Here is a 12230-nt window from a genome sequence, read left to right as displayed (position 1 = left end):
GGGTGGGAGGGATAGGACACTTATTTCTTGTAATTTTCATCTGTATAAAATTTCAAACTTAAAGAAAAGTTGCAATTATAGTTCAAAGACTCCTACACATCTATTATAGACTGAATTATGTTTCCCAAAATTCACATTGAATTGAAGCCTTAACCTCCACGGTGACTATACAGTCATATTGGATGCAGGGCCTAGAAGGACATGACTAAGGTTAAATGAGCTCATAAGAGTAGAACCACAAGCTAATAGGACTGATGTCTTCAAGGAAGAGGAAGAGACATCAGAGATCTCTCTTTTCCACACACTCATAGAAGAAAGATCATATCAGGACACGGCAAGAATATGACCATTTACAAACCAGGAAGACAGGCCACCCCAAACACCAACCCTGATGGCATCGTGATCTTGGACTTATAGTTTCCAAAACCATGAGAACATGTCTGTTTGTCTTGTGCAGGAATTCCAAGAGTTCAAGGAGACTCTGCCTATAAACTGGCACAGGGATAAGTAAAATAATCTAGGACAAGGGTCAGTAAACTTTCCTGTAAGGGGATGGATAGTAAATATCAAGATTATTTTTAAGATTTTATGTATTTATTCATGAGAGACAGAGAGAGAGACAGAGACATAGGCAGAGGGAGAAACAGGCTCCATGCAGGGAGCCTGATGTGGGACTTGATCCCGGAACTCCGGAATCACGCCCTGAGCCAAAGGCAGACACTCAACGGCTGAGCCACCCAGGCGTCCCAATATTTTAGGCTTTGCAAAGTCACATATTTATTCTCATCTCCTAGTGGTGGTGGTCATGACAGTATTTAATTCTTTAAAAAAGTAACAGCCATTCACAGCTTAAGGACTATATAAAAATAGGCCATGGGCTTGCCTGCAGACATGAACCCGAAACAAAGAACTGTCTCCCCCCCCCTTTGGATACCACATTAGTGCATGTGTCTGGCCAGGAGATGGATTACTACCACTTCCCCATGTGATCACCTGGCTTTCTACAGGGGGAAACATGAGGAAGTAAGGAGGTCCTCCCCGAGCATTTGCCACCTGACTTATGAGACTGTTTACTGTTATTGACTATTCCCTATGCCAAGATAAAGGACAGATCTCTGGAGTACACCAAGAAAGACAATATGCAAAAGAGAGAAGATAAGAAGTTTTGTCTCTGAGCTCCTATTTCTAGGAATAAGTAAATTAGAATGGAAATAGAATTATGAAAATATACCTACTACCTTGAGTGAGAATGGATGGTTTTATAAATATATATCTGTCATTGTCATATATTGATGGTATACTGATTACTATTTTCACAGTCTTTACTGTGCATCTGCAAATTCTTGACCTTCACTTTAAATCACAAGTCCTTATCAAGTAATTCTTTCCTTGAGTGTAATCTATATCATGCCAGACACTGTTTTTGTTAACTACCAACAGACTCTTTTTGCATACCTCACCTGCCTCTCTCTTTCTCCCCTCATTCCTTTCACCTCTGCATCCATCTGTGACCATGAGCACAGTTAGTGGTCTTTGCCACAATGTATGCTCTATTAAGTTTTAGTGATGGAAAGAATTAATTCTACTTGTTTCGGGTGTGAGCAATGAGTTACTGAGAGTGGTGTAAACTAAAACTATAAAGTTTATGTAAACTATCAAGTTTATGTATAACCACAAGAACATTTCCCCAGGAGGAGTGAGTGGTACAAAGGTATTACTGATTAACTGCTTTGTGATACAATCATATCAATCCTATCAATACTGGACAACCAGGAATCACTTAAGTTTATCTGTATCCTAAGTCAAATCCTCCCCACTAGCTTCTTCGCCTTGCTGAATATCCAAATAAATATATAATGTTCTCCATCAACTTCATAGTCCAAGTAGCAAAGTCTCATTGTGACATATAAAAGGGGAAAACTCAAGCCATCTGTGCCTTAGCTGTCTTTTCCTCTGATTTTCTAAGTGGATGAATGTCTGCTTAGAGTTATAATATTGATACAAAACTGATAATATTGCAAGCATATGCCATTCATGGAACTCAAAATTGAATCGTGATGGCCAAGATTTCTTTCCCCTGAAATCAGATTTGTAATTCATTCTAAATCTCATTCTGCAATAAGAAAAAGATTAATCATCTCATATTTTTTTAAAAAATGCAACTGATATAATCATTTAGAGTGTGTTCTGCATATATTTAAAAAAACAGATGTTGAATATAATCTTTCAGGATAAATAAATGTCAAGACTATTCCTCTACAGTATTAATAGCTATGGGGAATTTTTTTTTTTTTTTTTAGCTATGGAGATTTTTAAAGCACATATTGTACTGCACTAATCTTAAACACTAATCTTAATCTAACATGTATGCTGAACTATCACCATTTGCCAAATGAAGTACAGTTATTTATATTCAGTGAGTTCCAACAATGCTTTAAGTTTCACCTTGCAATTTTCTAGATACTGTAGACAAGTAAAATTATATATTGTCTCTATTTCACAAAATATAATCCAGGCTTCTTTTAATTTCTACAAAGATAGAATTAAAAGTCTCATTGAGAGTAAAATAAAACGAAACTGAGTAACTATATAATATTACTAAATCTCAGTTTCTGCCTAACAAAGCCTACTAAATTTGGTATCCATTAGAAACTTCTAAAAGATAGAAAAAAATTAAGGGTAAAATTTTTATTTCATTTGTATTTGTGAATCTCCTATTCATTAAGTAGCCTCTAGTAAAATTAACATGTAATGTACTGTGCTAGTGCATTGACCACATATAAGAGATTGTGCATATATTGCATAAAATCTTACATGCAATATGTCCAGTTGCCTAAACATTTAAAATATTTATTATACTACCTTAAAACAAAGTAAATTTTATACATTCAAATTAAGTTAGTTGCAAAATTAATATAATCATAGATATCATACTTTGATTCCTATTGCTCAAGGAATATTCCTCAAATGAATATAATCCTAAAACTATATTTAGTATCTTCTGATGACTCTAACAGCAATTTGGGGTCTCAAAAATGCTTCAATGTCATCATTATGAATACTGATTATCATTATATAGCACTCTAGAAAACACTGTGGTGCCCTTAACATTTACGTTCAAAGTGTTAACTTGGATCTCTAATAAACAGGAATTTATTATATCACCTCTCCAAGAGTAATAACTTATTCTGATTAAGGCAAGAGAAACAAAAGCAAAAATGAACTACTGGGACTTCATCAAGATAAGAAGCTTTTGCATAGCAAAAGAAACAGTCAACAAAACTAAAAGACAACCTACAGAATGGGAGAAGATATTTGCAAGTGACCTATCAGATAAAGGGCTAGTTTCCAAGATCTATAAAGAACTTCTTAAACTCAACAGCAAAGAAACAAACAATCCAATCATGAAATGGGCAAAAGACATGAAGAGAAATCTCACAGAGGAAGACACAGACATGGCCAACAAGCACATGAGAAAATGCTCTGCATCACTTGCCATCAGGGAAATACAAATCAAAACCACAATGAGATACCACCTCACACCAGTGAGAACGGGGAAAATTAACAAGGCAGGAAACCACAGATGTTGGAGAGGATGCGGAGAAAAGGGAACCCTCTTACACTGTTGGTGGGAATGTGAACTGGTGCCGCCACTCAGGAAAACTGTGTGGAGGTTCCTCAGAGTTAAAAATAGACCTGCCCTACGACCCAGCAATTGCACTGCTGGGGATTTACCCCAAAGATATAGATGCAGTGAAACGCTGGGACACCTGCACCCTGATGTTTATAGCAGCAATGTACACAATAGCCAAACTGTGGAAGGAGCCTCAGTGTCCATCGAAAGATGAATGGATAAAGAAGATGTGGTCTATGTATGTATACAATGGAATATTACTCAGCCATTAGAAATGACAAATACCCACCATTTGCTTCAACGTGGATGGAACTGGATGGGATTATGCTGAGTGAAAGAAGTCAATCGGAGAAGGACAAACATTATATGGTCTCACTCATTTGGGGAATATAAAAAATAGTGAAAGGGAATAAAGAGGAAAGGAGAAAAAATGAGTGGGAAATATCAGAAAGGGAGACAGAACATGAGAGACTCCTAACTCTGGGAAACAAACTAGGGGTGGTAGGGCGGTGGGCGGGGGGGGGGTGGGGGTGACTGGGTGACGGGCACTGAGGGGGGCACTTGATGGGATGAGCACTGGGTGTTATTCTATATGTTGGCAAATTGAACACCAATAAAAAATAAATTTTAAAAAAAGCATTGAAACATAATTTTTTGTTCCTTTTCTACATAAAGTGTAAAAATCTGAAGAGTGTCACTCATTACCTAACAGTAAGAGAGCCATGTAAACTACAAAATCACTTTCTGAACCCATTAGAGAGCTGACATTTCAGGATATGCAACCTAATATCCCAGGAGGGAAAGACTTTGCCAGGGAGGGGTGGGAGCAAGGATAGTCTCACCTGTCACAGAACACAGGAGGAAGATGGAGTTTCCATTCAAGTGAGTAGAAAGAAATCAGCCATTTTCCAATTTGAAAATGAGTAAGTTCTGGGGATCTAATGCATAGCAATGTGATTATAGCTAACAATACTGCGCTATGTACTTGAAAGTGCTAGGACAGTAAATCTTAAATCTTCTCTCCACAAAAAAGAAATGGGAATTATGTGACATGTGGGAGGTGTTAGCTAACACTACAGTGGGTAACCCTATTACAACATGTAAGCGTATCGAATCAATCCATTGTACACTTTAAACTTTCACAATGCTATATATGTCAATTATATCTCAATAAAGCCTACAAAAATTATACCTAAAAAACAAAAAGGAACCAGTCATCATTAGCAAAAGCTACCATGATAGCAAAGGGAGTCAAACACAGCAGAGTTCCCACATACCTGTAGCCCTTTTTTTTTTTTTTTTTTTTGACAGTCATTCAGTTGGTACACACAAGAAATACTGGAGACAGGGCAAGAGACTGGAGAAGACTCCCTCTGTATAACAGGCACAGAGGAGAGAATCAGCCACCACTGTTGGAAGGCACGAAGCCCTGCTCCTCTGCTGGGACCTTTCTCTTAAAAGGCTTAAGCTCTAGAAAGGGGTAGTTAATGCCAACACCTGTAGCAGAACAGATGCACTGTTCCTGAAAGGATGGGAAAAAACACCTCTATCCTGGGGTAGGGCAGGAAACAGTGCTGAGCCCAGGATCCTGTGCCAATACTATTAGAGGTCTCCTGCCACTGATTTAGAGCAAGAAAACCTCCTGCACAACACCTGCCATAAAACAGGCAGAAAATTAGCTGTTTGCCATGAGAAAGAGGTATAGGGAGAAAACTCCACCTCCAGAGTCCTAGGTGCTAGTGGCCTGGCTGAGGCTAACGGGCCAGAACAACAAAGGACCCTCCTGCCCTGCTCCCTATGGGTCTAGGAAACACTGAATAGCAAACCATGGCAGTCTATTACTGTGGAAGAGTCAGGGAACATGGAGAAAAGCTCATCTAGGTACAAAGAAGGACAGCTAAAAACTAAGGGTTGAAAGCAAACATTGAGATAAACTTTCAGTCACCCAGATCTTCACCCTATGCACATCTTTAGAGAAATCTAAAGACTGTGGCATGCTGAAGGTAACCATGGCAACTGTTAAACCTAAACCTGATTTCTCTACATTAACTCCTATAATGAAATTAAATTAGGAACGAATAACAAATATATATGGAATATCCCTCAATACAATGAAATTCAAGCAACAAATTTTCAACTAACCCATGAGTCAAAAAGAGGGTTACAAGAAAAACTAGAGAATATCTTGTACTGAATAAAAATGAAAATACAACATACAAAATTTATGAGATGCTGCTAAAACAGTACAGCTAAAAAAATATGGTCACAAACCAGTATCTAAGCTTCCACCTTAAAAAGAGTTTGAAAAGAATAAAATTAACCTATAGCAAGCATAAGGAAGGAAATAATAAAGAATAACAGTGGATATCAATGAAATCAAAAACTACAGAGAAAATAAATGAAACCAAAATGAAGAGATCAATAAAATTTACAATCCTCTCACCAGGATGCCCAGGTTGAGAGTAAAGACAAAGAAAAATAACCATGAGTAAAAGAAGACACTTCACTACAGACCCCACAAATATTTAAAGGATAGTAAGGAATATAACCAAAAAAAACTCTATGCCCATAAATTTAACTTACACAAAATAGGCAAATTTCTTAAAAGACATAAATTCCTAAAGCTCACTTCAGAAGAATTCCTATATCCTATAGGCTGCTATTAGTCCTATGTCTACAAAAGAATTTGAATTCACATATAAAAATTTCTAAACAAAGAAACTTTTCATTGACAAATGCTATCAAACATTTAAGGAAGGGATATAATTCTTTCTAAAAGCTCTTCCAGATTACAGAACAGGAAGGAGCATATGTCAACTCATTTTATGAGACTAACAGTACCCTTACAACAAAACCAGAAAAAAATTTAAGAAAAGAAAATTACAGATGGCTATCTCTCATGAACATAGACACAAAGATTCTCAACAAAATATTTGCTATATCAAATCTAGCAATATTTTTAAAAACAAATTTCATATCAAGTGAGGTTTATCTATGGATTGTAAGACCAGTTCAACATTTTTAAAAATCAAATTAGCCAATATAATTTACCATATCAACAGACTAAGTAGAACCATATGGTCATCTAAATTGTCACAGACAAAGCATTTGACAAAATCCAACATTTTTTTCTGATTTAAAAAAAAACCTCAGCAAACTAAGAACAGAAGGAAGATTTCTTAACATGTAGATAATGAGCATCTACAAAAATATCTACTACAACATCATACAAATGGTGAAAGACACTGTTTCCTCCCTAAAATTAAGGACAAGGCAAGGATATCCATTCCCACCACTTAAATTCAACATCAGACTAGAGGTACTAGCCAGTGTAAATAAGGCAAGAAAAAGAAACAAAAGTCCAATAAAAAGAAGAAATAAAACCATCTCTACTCAAAGGCTATATGATTATTCTCTTAGTCCACTTGGGGCTGCAATAACAAAATACCACAGACTGGGTGACTAACAAACAACAGATTTTTTTTTCATAGTTCAAGAGGCTGGAATTCCAAAACCAAGGTGTCAGCATAGGCAGGTAAGGACCCCTTTCTCGGTCAGAGACTCCTCATTGTATCCTCACAGGGTGGAGAGGGCTATAGATTTCTCTGGAGCCTCTTTTATAAGAGTTAGTAATCCCATTCAGGAGGGTTCCAACCTCATGATTTAGGCACCTTACAAATGGCCCCACTTCCTGATACCATCACCTTTGGGGATTAGGATTCTAACATGAATTTGGGACAGGGAGTAGAAGGAACACAATCCTTCCTACCACAACAATTATCTACACAGAAAATTCCAAAGTATCTCCAAGAACTTAATACTTCTAAAGCAATAAATAAGTAATAAACAAGTTTAGGAAGTTTACAGGATATGAGGCCAGTATACAAAAATTCAACTGTATTTCTACCTACTAGGAAAGAGCCATTGGAAATTAAACTTTAAAAGGTATTATATATAATAGCACCAAAAAACATAAAATACTTAGTGTAAACCTCGCAAAATAAGCACAAAATTTATACGCTGAAAACTACAAATACTGAAAATTAACACCCAAATGAATGTAGAAATAGAGATGTTCGTGCTTTGGATGACTCAACAATATAAAGATGTCAACTCTCTCTACTGCTCTATAGATTCAATGCAATTCTATTTTTGTTTGTTTGTTTAAACAGTGCTTGGATTTGTTTTTTTTTTTAATAATAAATTTATTTTTTATTGGTGTTCAATCTGCCAACATACAGAATAACACCCAGTGCTCATCCCATCAAGTGCCCCCCTCAGTGCCCATCACCCATTCACCCCCATCCGCCACCCTCCTTCCCTTCCACCACCCCTAGTTCATTTCCCAGAGTTAGGAGTCTTCATGTTCTGTCTCCCTTTCTGATATTTCCTACCCATTTCTTCTCCCTTCCCTTCTATTCTCTTTCACTATTATTTATATTCCCCCAAATGAATGAGACCATATGATGTTTGTCCTTTTCCGATTGACTTCTTTCACTCAGCATAATACACCCCAGTTCCATCCACGTCGAAGCAAATGGTGGGTATTTGTCATTTCTAATGGCTGAGTAATATTCCATTGTATACATAAGCCACATCTTCTTTATCCATTCATCTTTCGATGGACACTGAGGCTCCTTCCACAGTTTGGCTATTGTGGCCATTGCTGCTATAAACATCAGGGTGCAGGTGTCCCGGCGTTTCACTGCATCTGTATCTTTGGGGTAAATCCCCAGCAGTGCAATTGCTGGGTCGTAGGGCAGGTCTATTTTTAATTCTTTGAGGAACCTCCACACAGTTTTCCTGAGTGGCTGCACCAGTTCACATTCCCACCAACAGTGTAAGAGGGTTCCCTTTTCTCCGCATCCTCTCCAACATCTGTGGTTTCCTGCCTTGTTAATTTTCCCCGTTCTCACTGGTGTGAGGTGGTATCTCATTGTGGTTTTGATTTGTATTTCCCTGATGGCAAGTGATGCAGAGCATTTTCTCATGTGCTTGTTGGCCATGTCTATGTCTTCCTCTGTGAGATTTCTCTTCATGTCTTTTGCCCATTTCATGATTGGATTGTTTGTTTCTTTGCTGTTGAGTTTAAGAAGTTCTTTATAGATCTTGGAAACTAGCCCTTTATCTGATAGGTCACTTGCAAATATCTTCTCCCATTCTGTAGGTTGTCTTTTAGTTTTGTTGACTGTATCCTTTGCTGTGCAAAAGCTTCTTATCTTGATGAAGTCCCAATAGTTCATTTTTGCTTTTGTTTCTTTTGCCTTCGTAGTTGTATCTTGCAAGAAGTTACTGTGGCCAAGTTCAAAAAGGGTGTTGCCTGTGTTCTCCTCTAGGATTTTGATGGAATCTTGTCTCACATTTAGATCTTTCATCCATTTTGAGTTTATCTTTGTGTATGGTGAAAGAGAGTGGTCTAGTTTCATTCTTCTACATGTGGATGTCCAATTTTCCCAGCACCATTTATTGAAGAGACTGTCTTTTTTCCAGTGGATAGTCTTTCCTCCTTTATCAAATATTAGTTGACCAAAAGAAAACCATAGCTGGGGGCATCACAATGCCAGATTTCAGGTTGTACTACAAAGCTGTGGTCATCAAAACAGTGTGGTACTGGCACAAAAACAGACACGTAGATCAATGGAACAGAATAGAGAATCCAGAAGTGGACCCTCAGCTTTATGGTCAATGGAATTCTAATCAAATCACAGCAGGATATTTTTATACAAACTGACAAGTTGATTTTAAAAGGCATGTGGAAGCACAAATACAGAAAAAACCTAGATATGGCCTGTTGATTTTTTATAAAGGCCCAAAGGCAATTCAATGAAGAAAGGAAAGTTTTTCCACAGATGGTAACTTGGAAAGTCCATATATAATTGGATATTGAATATTCACACACACAAAAACAAAAACAAAAAACAAACTTTGACTCACATTTCACATCTTGTACAAAAATTAACTCAAATAGATCAATCATAGACTTAAATGTAAAACCTAAAATTACAGAGCAGGATAAAAATTTTATGACATCAGACAGAATCCTTAGATATAACACTAAAAGGAAGATCCATAAAGAAAAGTTGATAAATCATGCTTAGTCCAATTAAAAATATCTGCTTCTCTTCAAAAGCTACTGCTGAAAGAATGAAAACTATAGGAACAGAAAACAGACCAAAGCTTGCCAAGGGCTGAGAGGAGGGAAAATGATTGGCTATAAGGGACTAAAGGAACTTTGAGGGTGTTGGAAATGTTCTATAGCTTGATTTGTTGATGGATATATGGCTGTATGCATTTGTCAAAAGTCTCAGAACTGTACACCTAAGAAGAGTGAGTTTTACTGTATGTGAATTATGCCTCAATAAATGGGATATATATATATATATATAAAATGTTATATACTTCACTACCCTTGTGTTTTGATATAAATCCAGAAAAGTATATATTTTTTCTTTTTAAGAAAATCAGCAAGAACACATGGTTTGGGCAAAGTTTTGACAAGTAGACCAATGGAACAGAACAGAGTCACAAAGTAGATGCACACATATATGGAAACTTGATGAATGACCAAGTTGGCTCTGTAGCACAGTACACAAAGCCTTTTTCATGAATAGTGGCTATCTGATATAGTCATAATCTTTTTTTATGAATGGTATAGTGCTTGATATTTCTAGCAAGCTGATATAGTGGAAAAAAAGTGTAACCAACTCCTAAGTCACACCACACACAATAATCAATTCCAGAAAGATTATGCACTTAAATGTAAAAAATCACAATAAAGTGTCAAAGAGATAACATAGGATATTATTTTTATGACTTTTGTGTCATAAAATAGGACATAAGATATAGTGAAGGAAAAGACTGACTAATTGGGCAATATTAAAATTAGTAAATTTTCTTTTTTTTTTAATTAGTAAATTTTCTTTATCAAAAAACATCACAAAGAAAGTGAAAACATACCACAGACAGGTAGAAATCCCACACCACACATACAATCAACAAAGGGCTTGTATCTATAATACACAAAAAGTTCTTGAAAATTAATAAGAATAAGACAGATAACCTAATAGAAAAATGGGCAAGAGATTTCACAGGCATTTCACAAACAGGATATGCAAATGTCCACTAACCACAAAAAGGTGTTCAATCTCACTAATCATTCAAGAAACACAAGTTAAAATCACAATGAGATACCATTTCACACCAGAATGGCTGAAGGGAATGAAAATATTATGTTTTAACTAAGATGCACAACACCAGGAGAGCCTGGATGGGGAGATCCACTTGCAACAATTCCCAAAGGAGATGCAAATGAAGGAGTAATTGGCCTAAACAGGGAACAGCAATGGAGAAGGAAAGAAAGGAATGTGTGTGACAAAGCACAGAGAACTGCCAGAAATTAACTGATTAGATAGAAGGGGAAAGGAGAATGAGACAACAATGTTTCAAGCAAATACGGGAAGCCTAACCACCACATACTTCAAAGAATTTTTGTCTTCTTTCATTGTAGGAAAAAGGCACCATGAATTACAACCAATACTTTGCTGGATCTTTTTCATACGGAGTTTTATGTTGCACATATGAGACAAGATGCCAGAATGGTGCACATTAGAAACCTTGCATCTGCATATTTACCTAGAAAGAATAAATTATATACTGTATGTTAAGTTTTTTATCTCCATTTCCTCTTATAGCAATTTTCCATATTTATATGCAAATACTGAAAAATCACTGTCATGTAAATCTTTTAATTTTGTCACCCTAAAAAAGAATTAATCTTTTACAAAGTTTTATAATCATGAAGACCAATAAGCTAGAGTCTTGAATGACCCAACCATGTTTCTCTGTTGAACTTATATCAATTTCCCAAGAACTTATCAAGCTTAGGCAGAGAGCTTATTAGAGTCCATTGACTTAAATATTTGCAGGCTAAATTAAGATGCATCTTATTTATTTTATGGTAAGCTTTGTTTAGCATTTATCATTTAAAATTCCCAGGTCACCAAACTTCCAAAACAAGATCCAGCTGTTTTATGTCTTAAGTGAGTGGTCACTGGTCAAAGGGCATGTTTTATAAGTCAGAAGTTTGAGTGTGAGTCAGGCTGAGTCTGCCCTGGCAAAATTTGAAAGATAGCACATGTCTTCCATTACTTGGTTTTATTTTGATATGCTTTATTTTGAGGAATCCCCTCACATAAAAATTTTGATCCCACTTTCCCAGCCTCCCAGTGTCCTTATTTTGCCCTGTAATCCTTCTAGTTTTGCCTTCATCACATTTGTTCTGAGGCTGCACGCAATCATGTCTGAACTTCTTTCTCTCTTCAGAATTAACCAGTTGCCTCACACTCTTGCTAGGTAACAAATTAGATAATGGGTAGGCATTAATGCTCAACAATATCTTCTTAAACACTACTACTGAGAACACCCTTCATTTTATTACATCCCTAAATAAAAGCCACTCATACAAAAGTTCATAGTAAAGGACATATTTTTAAAGCAAAGATGTATTTCAAAGTTCTTTAAATAATGGAGTGTTAATCTTTTGTCCAGTTAACCAATATCAATGATTAGCAATATTTGTTTTATGAAGAATTTCTAG

At 36.3% G+C, this 12230-nt stretch overlaps 1 long non-coding RNA gene across 2 annotated transcripts in view; it reads left to right on the top strand.

The window, feature by feature from the left end:
• LOC111098319 overlaps nucleotides 1–12230 on the top strand; it is a 42608-nt gene that overhangs the window by 16599 nt on the left and 13779 nt on the right. For both annotated transcript variants that reach the window (XR_005367925.1, XR_005367924.1), the window contains exon 2: nucleotides 11142–11289. This is a non-coding gene — a long non-coding RNA (uncharacterized LOC111098319). The remainder of the gene's footprint in view (nucleotides 1–11141; nucleotides 11290–12230) is intronic.

This window comes from Canis lupus, chromosome 12 (assembly GCF_011100685.1).
Source record: "Canis lupus familiaris isolate Mischka breed German Shepherd chromosome 12, alternate assembly UU_Cfam_GSD_1.0, whole genome shotgun sequence".
Lineage (NCBI taxonomy): Eukaryota > Metazoa > Chordata > Mammalia > Carnivora > Canidae > Canis > Canis lupus.
The sequence above is the reverse complement of the archived record's forward strand: the minus strand, read 5'-3'. Positions and strand labels throughout refer to the sequence as shown.